Consider the following 13,611-nt stretch of genomic DNA (forward strand, 5'->3'; position numbering starts at 1 on the left):
CTTTCCCATTACCTACACCACATAGCACCTGCGAGCCAAGGCTCAGCAAGAAAACTTATTAATGCATGTATGTAATATCAATAATTGATTTTGGTAATCATTCTTGGGCTTGCAACCCTAATCAGATAGTGAGTCACACTTTGGGTTCCACACCCTAATCTGATAAGTGACTATTAAGTCATACTTTGAATAGATGACTAATAAGTCTATCTCTGGATAGATGACTAATAAGTCTATCTCTAGGGCTCTGCACCCTAAGCCATGTGACATTCAGTCACCTGAGCCTTTTTGCCCTGGCTCTACGTAACTAGCCTTTAGACTAGACAAGCGCTTTTAGTTTTCATCAAACTTGGGGTCGGTCAAGCATTTCATGCTCATGTTGATTAGTTCTAATCATTTCAGCCTATGTGATAAATGAGTTTTAGACTCATTTATCTATGTGTTTTTCAGGAAAAGTATTAGGTGTTTGTTTTGTTTTGTTCTGTTTTACGTTTGTTTTTGTATGTTTTCAGGTGTCGAAGGGCTTAGGTGACTTAGGTGTGGAAACATGGTGGAAAAATCTACAAAATGACAAAAATTGGTGGAAAACGTGTTTCGGAGCACTTCCTGCGACCGCAGGAAGGGTGTCTTGCGGCCGCAACTCCAGAGAAGTTCTTGCATTTCTAGAGCATTCCTGCGACCGCAGGATATGTCTACAAAAGAGAAAAACGCAGATTTTTAATTAAGGGTGATTTAGTAATTTCATGTTTAACAAAACACTAATTAGGTTTAAATTACGATAAAAGAGAGGGGATGAGGCACTTTTTGATATCTGGACTGGGAGAGGAGGCTGAGGAGTGCTTTGGAGGAAGATTGGATTGATCATCTAGAGTTCTTTTCTTTTCTTTTTACTTTTAGTTTATGTTAATTTCATGTTTATGGATTTCTTAATGATAAACATGAACTAAATTCTATTTAGGGTTTTTAATTGAATCTCTTGAATCTTTATTATGAATTAATGCAAGTTTTTAATTTATTCTTCATTTAAGATCTATTCAATTTGTGTTGATTATGTATGTGATTGATTGTGCACCTTTTACATGCTATTTATGAATTCAAATCAAAATATGAGATTTGGATATGCTAAAATTGAATAGACATAGATTTCAATTTAGACCGAGAGTATCAAATTGGTCTATGTGATTTAGGGCTGAGTTCATTGCTTCCTATTGTTTAGATTTCTCATAGAAATATAGAGAATTTGCATTAGGTCGAGTTTTATATTTCTTAACCTGAATATTTAACACTTTTGCATGTCTTTCATCTTAATGAGAAGAATTATCTCTGTGATTGCATTAATGAATAATAAAGTGGATAGTAGAGGAGATTAGAATCCCTAATTTCTTATATATATATTTGAATCAAGTTTGCTGCAAGATTATTGTTCTTTGTTGTTTTTCAATTAATTATGTTATTTATTTATTTTAGAATTAAAAATTCCAATTTTTGATTACCAAATAGAAAATAAAATAAACTATTGGTATTTGATAATCAGTCTCCGTGGGAACGATATTGGTCTTACCGAAATAAACTACAAAAGCGATTACGCATACTTGCGTAGCTTTAATTTTCGCAACAAGTTTTTGGCGCCGTTGCCGGGGACTGAAAAATTATCAATATTAAAACAGTTAATTTTATTTCTAATTTGGTTGTCTTTTACATAATTTCTAATTTGTTTGGCTGCGGTTGTTCTTTATCTTAGGTATTTTCCTTGTATGCGCAGTAGAAGGGGAGTTGACAGTCCAATTCCAACTAATCTTGAGATCGAGTAAGAGTGCAAGCGAAACAGAAGAAACAAGAGGGTTGAAAGTTCCACTGTTGTTACAGCAGATATTAATAACAACAGTGTGGAAAACATGAGCGGGGGAGCACCACAAAATCATAATCCTGCCCGTCAAAGAGCTCTACGGGACTATGTACTCCCTACTGTCACAGGGGTACACTCATACATCCGTCCTCCAGCAGTAGAGGCAAATAATTTTGAGATCAAGCCTGCTATCTTGCAGATGGTCCAAACTGCTGTTCAATTTAGTGGCCTCCCCACTGAAGACCCCAATATGCACATAGCCAATTTCCTGGAGTTGTGTGCCACTTCAAGATGAATGGGGTGAGTGATGATGCCATTAGATTGCGCTTGTTCCCATTCTCACTACGGGAGCGAGCAAAAAGTTGGCTGAATTCACTTGAGGCCAATACTATCACCACTTGGGATGCTCTAGCTCAGAAGTTTTTAGCGAAGTTCTTTCCACCTGCTAAGGCTGCTAAACTGAGAGGGGAGATTAATAACTTCTCTCAATTTGAGGGAGAATCCTTGTATGATGCTTGGGAGAGGTTCAAGGGCTTGATCAGAAAATGTCCCCACCACGGTATTGAGAAGTGGATGTTGGTCCACAACTTTTACAATGGTTTGTGCGGTACCACTCGCACAATCATTGATGCAGCAGCGGGAGGAGCATTTATGAGCAAAAGTGCTAATGAAGCTTATGAAATATTAGAGGAAATGACCACTAATAATTACCAATGGCCAAGTGAACAAGCGGGCAGTAATAAAAAGGTTGCAGGGGTTCACGAATTAGATGCAATCACAGCCTTAACTGCTCAAGTTATGTCTCTAACTAAGCAGTTGCAACAAAATACCATGTCTGCCCAGGTTGTGCAAGCCCAAGTAATGTGTGAATTGTGTGGGGGGTCTCATCCTTTTGACCAGTGCCAAGCTGCTTTAGATCCCAACAATGTCCCATTAGATCATAGCTCAAGTTCAGGCAGTGGATAATTTTCAGAGGCCCTACAACAACCCCTACTCTAACTCGTATAATCCAGGGTGGAGAAACCATCCTAACTTTTCCTGGAGAAATAATCAAGGCCAACAATAACCATTTCAACCACAGTATCAGCGGCCTATAACTCAAGCTCCACCACAAGCATCAACCTCTCAGCAACCTAGGCCACCAACTCCTACAGAACAGCCTAGTGAATTACAGGCTGCCCTATTGACTCTCACCAACACTCAAACTCAGTTTATGACTGAGACTAGATCCTCCATCAAAAATTTGGAGATGCAAGTGGGGCAGTTGGCCAATATGTTGAATACTAGGCCTCAAGGGAATTTGCCTAGCAATACTATCGTAAATCCTAAGGAGCAATGTCAAGCTATCATCTTGAGGAGTGGGAAAGAAATTGAGGGTCCTTTTCTTAAGGGGACTCAAGAAAAAAAGGCTGTAGAAGAGGAGAGTTGTGAAAAATTTGAGCCCCAAGTGGAGGAAAAGGTTACTGAAGGCCTTGCAACCAAGGAGAAGATTTAACCGGTAGTTGTTGATTCTAATGTCAAAATCTCGTATCCACAACGACTCCGGAAGAATTCCCTTGACAAACAATTCTCAAAGTTTCTTGTACTGAGGAGTGCAGTGCAATTTTACAAAGGAAGCTTCCACAAAAGCTTCAAGATCTGGGGAGTTTTACTATCCCTTGTACTATAGGGAAATTTGAATGCAAACATGCTCTTTGTGATCTTGGAGCAAGTATCAATCTCATGCCTCTATCTGTTTTTTGGAAGCTTGGTCTTGGTGAGGCAAAGCCTACCGCTACTACTCTTCAACTCACGGATCGATCAATCAAGCACCCAAGGGGAGTTATTGAAGATGTGTTAGTCAAGGTTGACAAGTTTATTTTTCCAGTGGATTTCATTGTTCTAGATATGGAGGAGGATACAACGGTTCCCATTATTCTTGGGAGACAATTCTTTGCTACCGGGCAAGCCCTTATTGATGTGCAAAAGGGTGAGTTGAGGTTGAGAGTTCAAGGGGAAGAAGTGGTCTTTAATGTATTTAAGGCTATGTCTTATCCAAGAGCAAGTGATAGTTGCTTTAATGTTGATGTGATTGATGAGGTGGTTTCAAAAAAGAGGATTACTAATGTACGCCCTAAATATCCACGTGCTATTAGTGAGCTGAGAGATGGCATAATTATATCAGCCACGTGGATGTCACGTACTCGAAGCTGCTGTTACCAGGTCCTGCCTCTTTAGCTCGAGGTAGCCAAAGGCTTAATGAGATTACTAAGTCGGGTTCGAAGTATGGACATTGCGAGCTGAAGAGTACATCCAGCCCGAGATGTGAGCCTGAGTTGGCACCTCTAACCCCTTATAAAGTCAACCACGCAATGTAAACGTGCATATATCGGACATCACATGTCTGATCTATCCCTAAATTCTCGGACATGCAGCATCAACGTGTGTGTTCAGGCACCCACGAATGGGTTGGGCCGTGCGGCCCATTATCCCCTTACCTATTGATTAGACCACACTTCCATGTCAAGTTTTAGGAATTAATCATGAATGTCACAGAGGTGACATGATGGGTAAGAAGGTCACGGGATGACACCCCTTGCCAACCCCCAGGTTCCCTCTCCCTATAAATATGGAGACCCTGGGAGTTGGAAGGGGTTGGATTTTATTTTGTAAAGAAATACCCTGTAAAAGAATATCAGAAAGATAGCAATAATATTGGCCGGTGGACTAGAAGGATTTTAACCTTTGAACCACCTAAAAAAGTATTTGTGTCATCATTTTACTTTGAGATCATTTATCTATTACGGTTCATTATTTAGCACTAATCACACTCTTTATTCTATTAATTATCTGTTGCTAAAGAACCGCGTCAACAGTTTGGTGCTTTCATTGAGAGGCTGTCAGATTGGTGTTATTGCAAATACCCAACCATGGTAATCACTCGTTCAAGACATGGTAATGAGGCGGACCAATGTGGTGGGCAGGAGGCCCATCATGCCGCCATTTCCGATGATCAGAACCTTGAGGTTCAGCAGCGGCCGGGCAAGCACCCAATAGGCCAAGATGACACTGGAAGTTCGGCTCCCCTGCCACCTAATCCGAACCCAGATTTCTACACGACGGTAGAAATGGAAAATGCTCAGCTGAGAAGTCAACTGGCGAAAGCTAACCAGCATATTCAAGAGGTTTTGCTCCGATTACCCTCTCTTACAACTGACGCTAATGTCGGAAAGAGGCAAGGCAAGACTCATAAGTCCCGCCGGGGTAATCGGTCCAAGCCCAGTCGGTCGGTCAGAACCCCGGCATCAAACTCTACTCCCACATCGCACCACCGGGAAACCACTTTTGAGGAACAATAAAATTAAGTAAGATTATCAAAAATTAGGCAAGAGTAGGGAAGCGTAGCTTATGTTGAAAGAACAATATTTTTTTTTTAGTTTTTTTTTTCAAGTATTTTCTTAAACAATAAAATTACAACTAACTAAATGCGATAATTAAGAAAAAAAAATGACAATAGCAATAGTAAATAGTTATATAAAATTAGGAGGCGCTAATGCCATCAACTAAATGATCAACAAAAAAATAAAAATTAGGAGGCACTAATGCCATCAACCAACACTAATAATAATAATGATAATAATAAGAAAACTTAGGAGGCACTAATGCCATCAACTAAGATAAAAAATATAAATAAAAGCTAGGAGGCACTAATGCCATCACTAGAAATGATAGATTGCTCAAGTATGTAGGAGGCAAAAAATGCACTCAACTATCAAGTAGTTAGGAGGCACAAATGCACTCAATTAAAAAAACATAAAAAGTAAAAGAAAAAGAAAAATGGTTAGGAGGCACTAATGCACTCATCTAATAAGTAAGTAGGAGGCACTAAATGCCATCAACTACCAAGATATATATATATATAATATAATATATAACAATATAAATAAATATATGTATAACTTTCTTTTTTTTTCTTTTTCGATTTTTACTCTTTTTTTTTTATTTTTTTTATAGATATATATATATTTTTTACTTTTTTTTTAAAGATGATAGTGCAAATAAAATAACTAGTAGAATAATTTTACTTACCTTGTAGAAAGATCGTTTCTTTCTTACAACTCCCCGGCAACGACACCAAAAACTTGGTGATCCCAAAAGAGGGTGTTTTAATATTTAAACTCGCAAGTGCATGAATCGTTTCGGAATATAATGTTCATGTAAGTACGAGGTCGAACCTATGGGAGATGACTAACATCAAAAGAAACTATTTCAAACAAAGCAATAATATTCTAACCTAGTTCCAAATATTTGATGAGATTTTGTTTTAGAAAAATAAAAGACAAGTAATAAAAAGATTTAAGACTAAATAGAAAAATGGTTTTCAAATGATATATGTAAAATAAGATTATTAAGATTTTAGAATCCACAAAATGCAAGTTCAATAGTATTTATAAGTATATTGATTCCCAAGTTTTGATATAGTTGAAATAAATCACACTATATATTTTTTCAAAATATATTTTCTATTCAAGCACAAGTTACTCTTTAAAAAAGGTAGGATTTTCTTCACTTATATAAGATATAATTTCTAAGCATTAGTTGTGTTACAACCTAATGAAACTACAAAAAATCAAAGAGATTATGTTTAGGCAAAATATGATACTTATGCTCTAAATATTAGATGTGAACAATTTAATGAAAAACATTTAATAAAAGAATATCATATTTTTTCATAATGAAGAACTAAGTGTAATATGCTTTAACACTCAATAATAGATGAAAAATGCATATCTTTGATAGAAAAATCCATAAACAATGTTACACAAATGAGAAATCAACATACAATAAAAAATACTATCTAGTTACATTTTGCTTCATCATCATCTTAATAACCTTTGAAAAAGATTAGAAGCTCATAACTAGATAAAAATTACAAAATAACATACTTGACATCCTCTTCAAAAGATGAAAATGGTAGATAGAAGAGAGAAAAATATGTGTAGAAGATGATGAAAGATGAAGAAGAAGAGCTCCCCAAATGGTCTTACAAGACTCTATTTATAGGCAAAATATGGAGATTAAACTAATCAAATTAAAATAAATAAATTGATTAATTTAATTGTGTTGGAAAGTGGTAGGATAAATAGAGTAAGTGTAAGAGTATTGGAAAGATGAAATGTTTGGTTGGGTAAAATATTAGTGAAAAGCTAGGGTAAAAAAATGAATTAGGAATGTTTATTTAGGTAAGAAAAAATAGGGAAAAGTGAATTGATATTTGAGTGAAAGATATTGGGAATGAAAATGTGATTTTTGGGTCTTAGTGAAAATGTGAAAATGTGATATTGGGAATGAATTGATATTAGTGAAAATGTTGTTGCTGGGCCGTGGGTGATTGGGCCAGATAGAGAGGCAGGCCCACGTTGAAGGTTGAAGGCTGAATGAAGGTTGAGGCAAAGCTTTGGAGCGAATTGGGCCTTGGGCCTGGCTTTGTGTGCAGCTGCCTGGAGATTGATTATTGGCAGGAGCCAAGGTGATGCTATATATATATATGCTGAAGGTGTGCTACACGTGAATGGCTGTGGGCATTGATGCTTCAAGAGGCAAATGGTGAAGTGTGACCTGGAGGCAGCTTGTGTGGGGTTGGAAGCTTGGGCTTCACGTGATGGGCCTTGGGCCTTGTGGCTGAAAGTTTTCAAAAATGCCAACTTTTCTATATTTTCTTCCAAAAATATCACTTTTCTCTCATTTTTCTTGCTTTTCAAGAGCATAAATTCCCTACAAAATAAATATAAAATAAATTATAATACAATATTTTCAACTATAAAATAAATCAATTTAATTCTTTGAAAATATTAATTATAACTTAATTTATATTTTACATTTAAGTTCAATAATACAACATTTTTTTACCACTAACTTAACAATAATAATTCAAATAATTAACTACAATATTTTACAACAAAATACTTATAAAAACACACAAAATTATATAAAATCATGATAGGACTACTAAATTCAAAATTACTTAAAAACTTAATAAATCAATTAAAAACTCAAGAATTAAGCAACAATTAGCACATAAAAAGTGGTAAAATAACTCTATTTTGTAGAGTTATCAATTACCCCCTCTTACAACTGACGCTAATGTCGGAAAGAGGCAAGGCGAGACTCATAAGTCCCGCCGGGGTAATCGGTCCAAGCCCAGTCGGTCGGTCAGAACCCCGACATCAAACTCTACTCCCACATCGCACCACCGTGAAACCACTTTTGAGGAACCACCTAGGGCCGAGCAACAGTACTGCCGATCGGTCCGGACCTCAACTCCCAGCTCACTTCCGCCCTCGAGCGTGCCTAGGAGGGCTCGAGGGAGTTTGCGAAGGAGATCCGGGGAGGGCTCACAACGACAGCCCGCCCCGGCCAGCCGTCCTGCACCCCGCTCAGATCGCCGAGCACAGGACCCGGAGGATGGTAGAGCGGAGTGGCCGCGACCTAGTTTGATCCGCCTTGACGGGACTTGGATCGCATCCCCGGTCAGGCATCCTCCTTCACCGATAAGATACCCGTCTCCTCCCCCGCCAGTCTAAGACATTCCGCCTCATGGGAGCAGCAGGAGGAATCCTCCTTCTGTCGGGCCTTCCCATCGTAGCCGGGCGCCAAGAGAAGTCCCGGATCCTCGTCCTCAGCGGCTGGCCCCGAGCTTCTCAAATGGAAGCTATTGGACCGGGAGCCGCCGAAGTGATTTGTCCGGCAGAGACCTGCGCCAGCGCTTGAGCTCGGTGCAAAGTCCTCAGGCCGCCCCTAGGGACGACCTCCGAGATTGCCTAAACTGTTGAAGGGAAGACCTGTACGAAGTGCGCGATAGCAGAAACGTCCTATATAACCTATCTTAAGATATGAGGGACAATAACCCGTCAAACGCGTACAATGGATCTGGAGCTGTTGACCAGGCCCGAAACAACCAAGGAAGTTAGGACAAAACCCTTGAGAGTCTGGCGCAGATGGAGGAGCTGATGAGGAAAGTCTTATCAGAAAAAGAAAAAGATGAATATGATTTAGGGGACGAACTCGAGCTCTTCTCCCCCAGCATAGCAGCAACGGCGTATCCACTTGGTTTCCGTATGCCTCACCTGTCCAAGTTCAACGGAGACGGGGACCCGTCAGATCATCTGGACATGTTCAATACCTTGATGATGGCCCATAACATTGGTCCCGACCTGAGGTGTCTAATATTTCCTTCCACCTTGACTGGGCCAGCTAGACAATGGTTCAAAAAAAATATGAAGCAGTCAATTAGCTCGTGGAAAACTTTCTTTGCTGACTTCAAGAGAGCATTCCGAGCTTCCCAGGCTGCCCGCGTCAAGGCCGACACCCTGGCAAACGTAAGGCAGCAACCCGACGAGCCTCTGAAGGCTTACCTGAGCAGATTCACGAACGTCACTCCAAGCTCATGGCCTTGAGAACTGGGATCCTCGTCGGAGGGGGACTCTGGAAAGTGATACAAAGGAAGGGAGTCAGCACCGTAAATGTTTTCCTAAATAGGGCCCAGAGGTGGATCAACCTGGAGGAGGCGCAAGCCTCAGCCGCAGGAACCACCCAGGCCCCTGAACAGCCCGCTGGAGTGGGAACAAAGGTCGTAACAGCGACCCAGACCGTTACACAGAATGACCAGTTTGGTGGAGGAAACAGAAAGGGGAGCAGCGAGGGCAACCAGCACGGCCCAAAGAAGAACAAGTCCGTAGAAAAATTTAAGCCGGTCTACGCGACTTATACCGAGCTCACCCACTCTAGGGAGAACATCTTCCTAGCAAATTCTGCTCGCCTCCCCTGGCAGAAGCTGGAACCATTAAAGAACCAGAAGGGTAAGCGAGACCCTTCCAAGTTTTGTCGGTTCGACAACGACATTGGCCACAATACCGATGATTGTAGACATCTGAAGGATGAGATTGAAACTCTCATTAGAGCCGGAACCTTGGCTCAGTATGCGCGGAATAGAGTTCCCGCAGGCCATCCAGCTCCGGAAGTCCTGGTCAGTCAGCTCGGGTCTCGGGTGGATCAGGACCTCTCTCCTCCCGTGACAGGAGGAGAGATCTCCACGATCTCTGGAGGTCCCCATCTGGCTGGCACAAGCAGAGGTGCCTAAAAGAGATACGTCAATGAACTTAAGGCTCATAATGGGATGGAGTTCGTCCCTGAGCAACATCTACCAAAGCAGCAACGATTGGAGAGGCAACCAATCATATTTACTGAAGAAGATGCCAGCCACATCCAATTCCCTCACAACGACCCTCTGGTCGTAGCCGTGCAACTCGCTAATCGGAGGGTTAGGAGAGTGCTGGTCAAAAATGGGAGTTCGGTAAACCTACTGTTCCGGTCCACGCTGGAAAAGATGGGTTTGTCTGTCACCGAGCTGAAAGCCACCTCCATGATGCTTTACAGATTCTCTGGAGAAGGATCGGCGGCAATAGGAACGATCGAGCTGGTGATCACCTTGGGAGAGGGACCTCGGACAGTCTCGAAACTCCTCGAGTTTGTGGTCATCGATTGTCCCGCCGCATACAATGCCATTTTGGGTCGACCTACACTAATAGTATTTGAAGCCATTACCTCCATCCGCCACCTCGCGCTAAAATTTCCCTCTTCCACGGGAATATGCACGGTCTGTGGCGATCAACTTGCTGCCAGGGAATGCTACAACATTTCTATGAAGGGAAAATTAAAACCCGGGCAGTTAACGATGACCGTCCAAGGTGGAAATGAGGAATCTCAGGAACTCGTGCCTAATCCTGAGATTGAAAAACTTTAGAATGCCGAAAGGTAAAACATCATCTTAAGTGATGATATTGACCCCAGAATAGGAGAGAATAAATTCGAGCTCCAGGCTATCGAAGAGCTCGAGGAGGTAAATATCGATCCACAGAATCCCTCGCGGATGGTAAAGCTCAGGAAAAATCTATGTGGCAAGAGGAAGGCGGAGCTAATTAAGTTCATGCAGGAGAACCTGGACATGTTCGCATGGTCTCATGAGGACATAGTGGGGATCAGTCCGAGTGTCATCATGCACACCCTCCATTTGGATAAAAGCGTGCCTGCGAAATCCCAGAAACAGAGGTGCCTAGGAACAACCCGAGCTGAAGCCCTAGAGGAGGAAGTAGCCCAGCTATTAAAGTGCGGCTTTATCCGCGAAGCTAAGTTCCCGGTCTGGGTCGCCAATCCTATGTTGGTCCCGAAGCCCAACGGGAAATGGCGGACCTGCATCGACTTCTCCGATCTGAACAAAGCTTGCCCCAAAGACTGTTTCCCTTTGCCAAGGATCGACCAATTGGTAGACGCCATGGCGGGGCACGAGCTCATGTCCTTTATGGATGCATACTTGGGCTATAATCAGATCGCCATGAATCCAGCGGACCAGGAGCACACTAGCTTCATGACCCCAACTAACTTTTATTGTTACAAGGTCATGCCATTCGGGCTGAAGAACGCCAGAGCTACATACCAAAGATTGGTAAACAGGATATTTGCCAACCAGATCGGGAGGAACATGAAAGTGTACGTTGACGACATGCTGGTCAAGTCAAGAACTACCGATAACCATGTTTCCGACCTGGAGGAATGCTTTAAGATACTGAGAGAATACGGCATGAGGCTTAACCCACAGAAGTGCACTTTTGGGGTTGCATCAGGGATATTCCTTGGTTTCATTGTCAATACCAGAGGAATCGAGGCAAACCCTGATAAGATCAGGTCATTGCTCGAGCTGCCCTCGCCTCGGTTGCGAAAGGACGTTCAAGGCCTGACAAGAAGGGTGGCAGCCCTCAATCGATTTATCTCTAAATCTACCGACAAGTGTCTGCCATTCTAAAACCTGCTCCGGGGGAATAAAAAGTTCGAATGGACCGAGGAGTGCGAGCATGCCTTCCTCAACCTGAAAGCACATTTAGCCGAGCCACCCGTATTGTCCAAACCAACGGCAGGAGAGCTTCTTTTCCTGTGCCTAGCCGTCAGAGAAGATGCAGCTAGTGTCGTATTAGTCCGAGAAGAAGATCGGTCTCAGAAGCCAGTCTATTACATCAGCAAGAGGCTTCTCGGAGCTGAGTCCCGGTATCCGTTGATGGAAAAAATGGCTTTCTGTCTCATTACGGCCTCCCGAAAGCTCAGGCCGTATTTCCAGTCCCACTCAATACATGTCATAACCGATCAACCTTTAAGGCAGGTTTTGCAAAAACCTGAAGCATCGGGACGTCTGTTGAAGTGGGCTATTGAGCTCAGCCAGTTTGAGATTTTGTACACTTCGCGAACTGCGATAAAAAGCCAGGCCCTGGCTGATTTTGTGGCAGAATGCACAGGATTCCGAGAAGATCCTGTGGAAGGTTCACCCCAGGCCTCCTTAGTCCAGGCCTCATGGAGGGTCTTCGTAGATGGCTCATCTGACGAGAATGGCTCTGGGGCTGGAATCATTTTGATATCCCCAGAAGGACATAGATTCCACTCGGCGTTGAGATTCGGATTCAAGGTGTCCAACAACAAGGCTGAATACAAAGCTTTACTGGCCGGGCTAAGGGTGGCCCAGGAGCTGAAGGCCAGCTCCATTCAGTGTTACATTGATTCCCAGCTCGTGGTAAACCAAGTGCTGGGTGAATACCGGGCACGTGGGACCAAGATGGCTGCTTACCTGGCCAAGGTAAAATTCGAGCTGTCGGCATTTCAACGGGGCTCAATCGAGCAAATACCTCAAGAGCAGAATGCGAACGCAGACGCCCTCGCAAAGCTCGCTACCTCCAGGGAGACGGAGACTTTGGGGTTAGTACCGGTAGAGTTCTTAGAGAAACCAAGCATAGAAGAAGTCGGGGCGGAGGTCGAGATTATCAACGCCAGATCGACCTGGATGACCCCTATCCTCGAATATCTCACAACAGGAAAATTACCTGAAGAGCGTAATGACGCAGGGCAGGTACTTTACCAGGCTCCAAGGTATACAGTGGTAGATGGGGTATTATACCGGCGTGGACACTCTCTGCCCCTTCTACGATGTGTTGTGCCAGGCGAAGCGAAGACCATTTTGTAGGAAGTGCACGAAGGATTTTGCGGAGATCACACTGGGGGGCAAAGATTGGCCCTAAAGATCTTAAGGCAAGGATATTACTGGCCCACTCTATCAAAGGACTCGATCTCCTACGTTAAAAAATGTGACAAGTGGCAGCGATTCGCCACTGTTGCCCGAGCTCCCCCAGTCGAGCTGAAAATGATCTCGTCCCCGTGGCCATTCGCGGTCTGGGGAATCGACTTGGTTGGCTCCCTCCCTACTGGAAAGGGAGGAGTCCATTATGCGATGGTGGTTATTGAATACTTCACCAAGTGGGCAGAAGCAGAGCCCCTGGCAACAATCACTTCAAAAAGAGTCCTCGACTTCGTGGTCAAAAGAATTATATGCCGATTCGGGCTGCCAAAGAAGATCGTATCAGACAATGGAACGCAGTTCGACATTGACCTCTTCACCGAGTTCTGTGAGAAACACGGCATTGTAAAAAGCTTATCCTCCGTGGCCTATCCCCAGGCGAATGGGCAGGTCGAGGCCGTCAATAAAACGCTTAAGGAGAGCCTTAAGAAAAGACTGGACGAAGCCAAGGGAGTCTGGCCAGAACAGCTCCCCCAGGTGTTGTGGGCATACCGGACCTCACATCGAACGCCGACAGGTCATACTCCTTTCTCCCTAGCTTTCGGGAGTGAGGCAGTCCTTCCTGTCGAAGTAAAGGTAGCCTCGCATAGAGTCCAGGCATATGACCAAGATC

At 42.8% G+C, this 13,611-nt stretch overlaps 1 non-coding gene across 1 annotated transcript; it reads right to left on the bottom strand.

Moving 5' to 3' along the window:
- Positions 1-2,302: 2,302 nt before the first annotated feature.
- Positions 2,303-2,409, bottom strand: LOC133827703 (small nucleolar RNA R71). Its single transcript, XR_009890354.1, has one exon. It is a non-coding gene; the product is annotated as a small nucleolar RNA R71 (small nucleolar RNA).
- Between the last annotated feature and the right edge of the window lie 11,202 nt (positions 2,410-13,611).

This window comes from Humulus lupulus, chromosome 3 (assembly GCF_963169125.1).
Source record: "Humulus lupulus chromosome 3, drHumLupu1.1, whole genome shotgun sequence".
In the NCBI taxonomy this organism is placed as follows: Eukaryota; Viridiplantae; Streptophyta; class Magnoliopsida; order Rosales; family Cannabaceae; genus Humulus; species Humulus lupulus.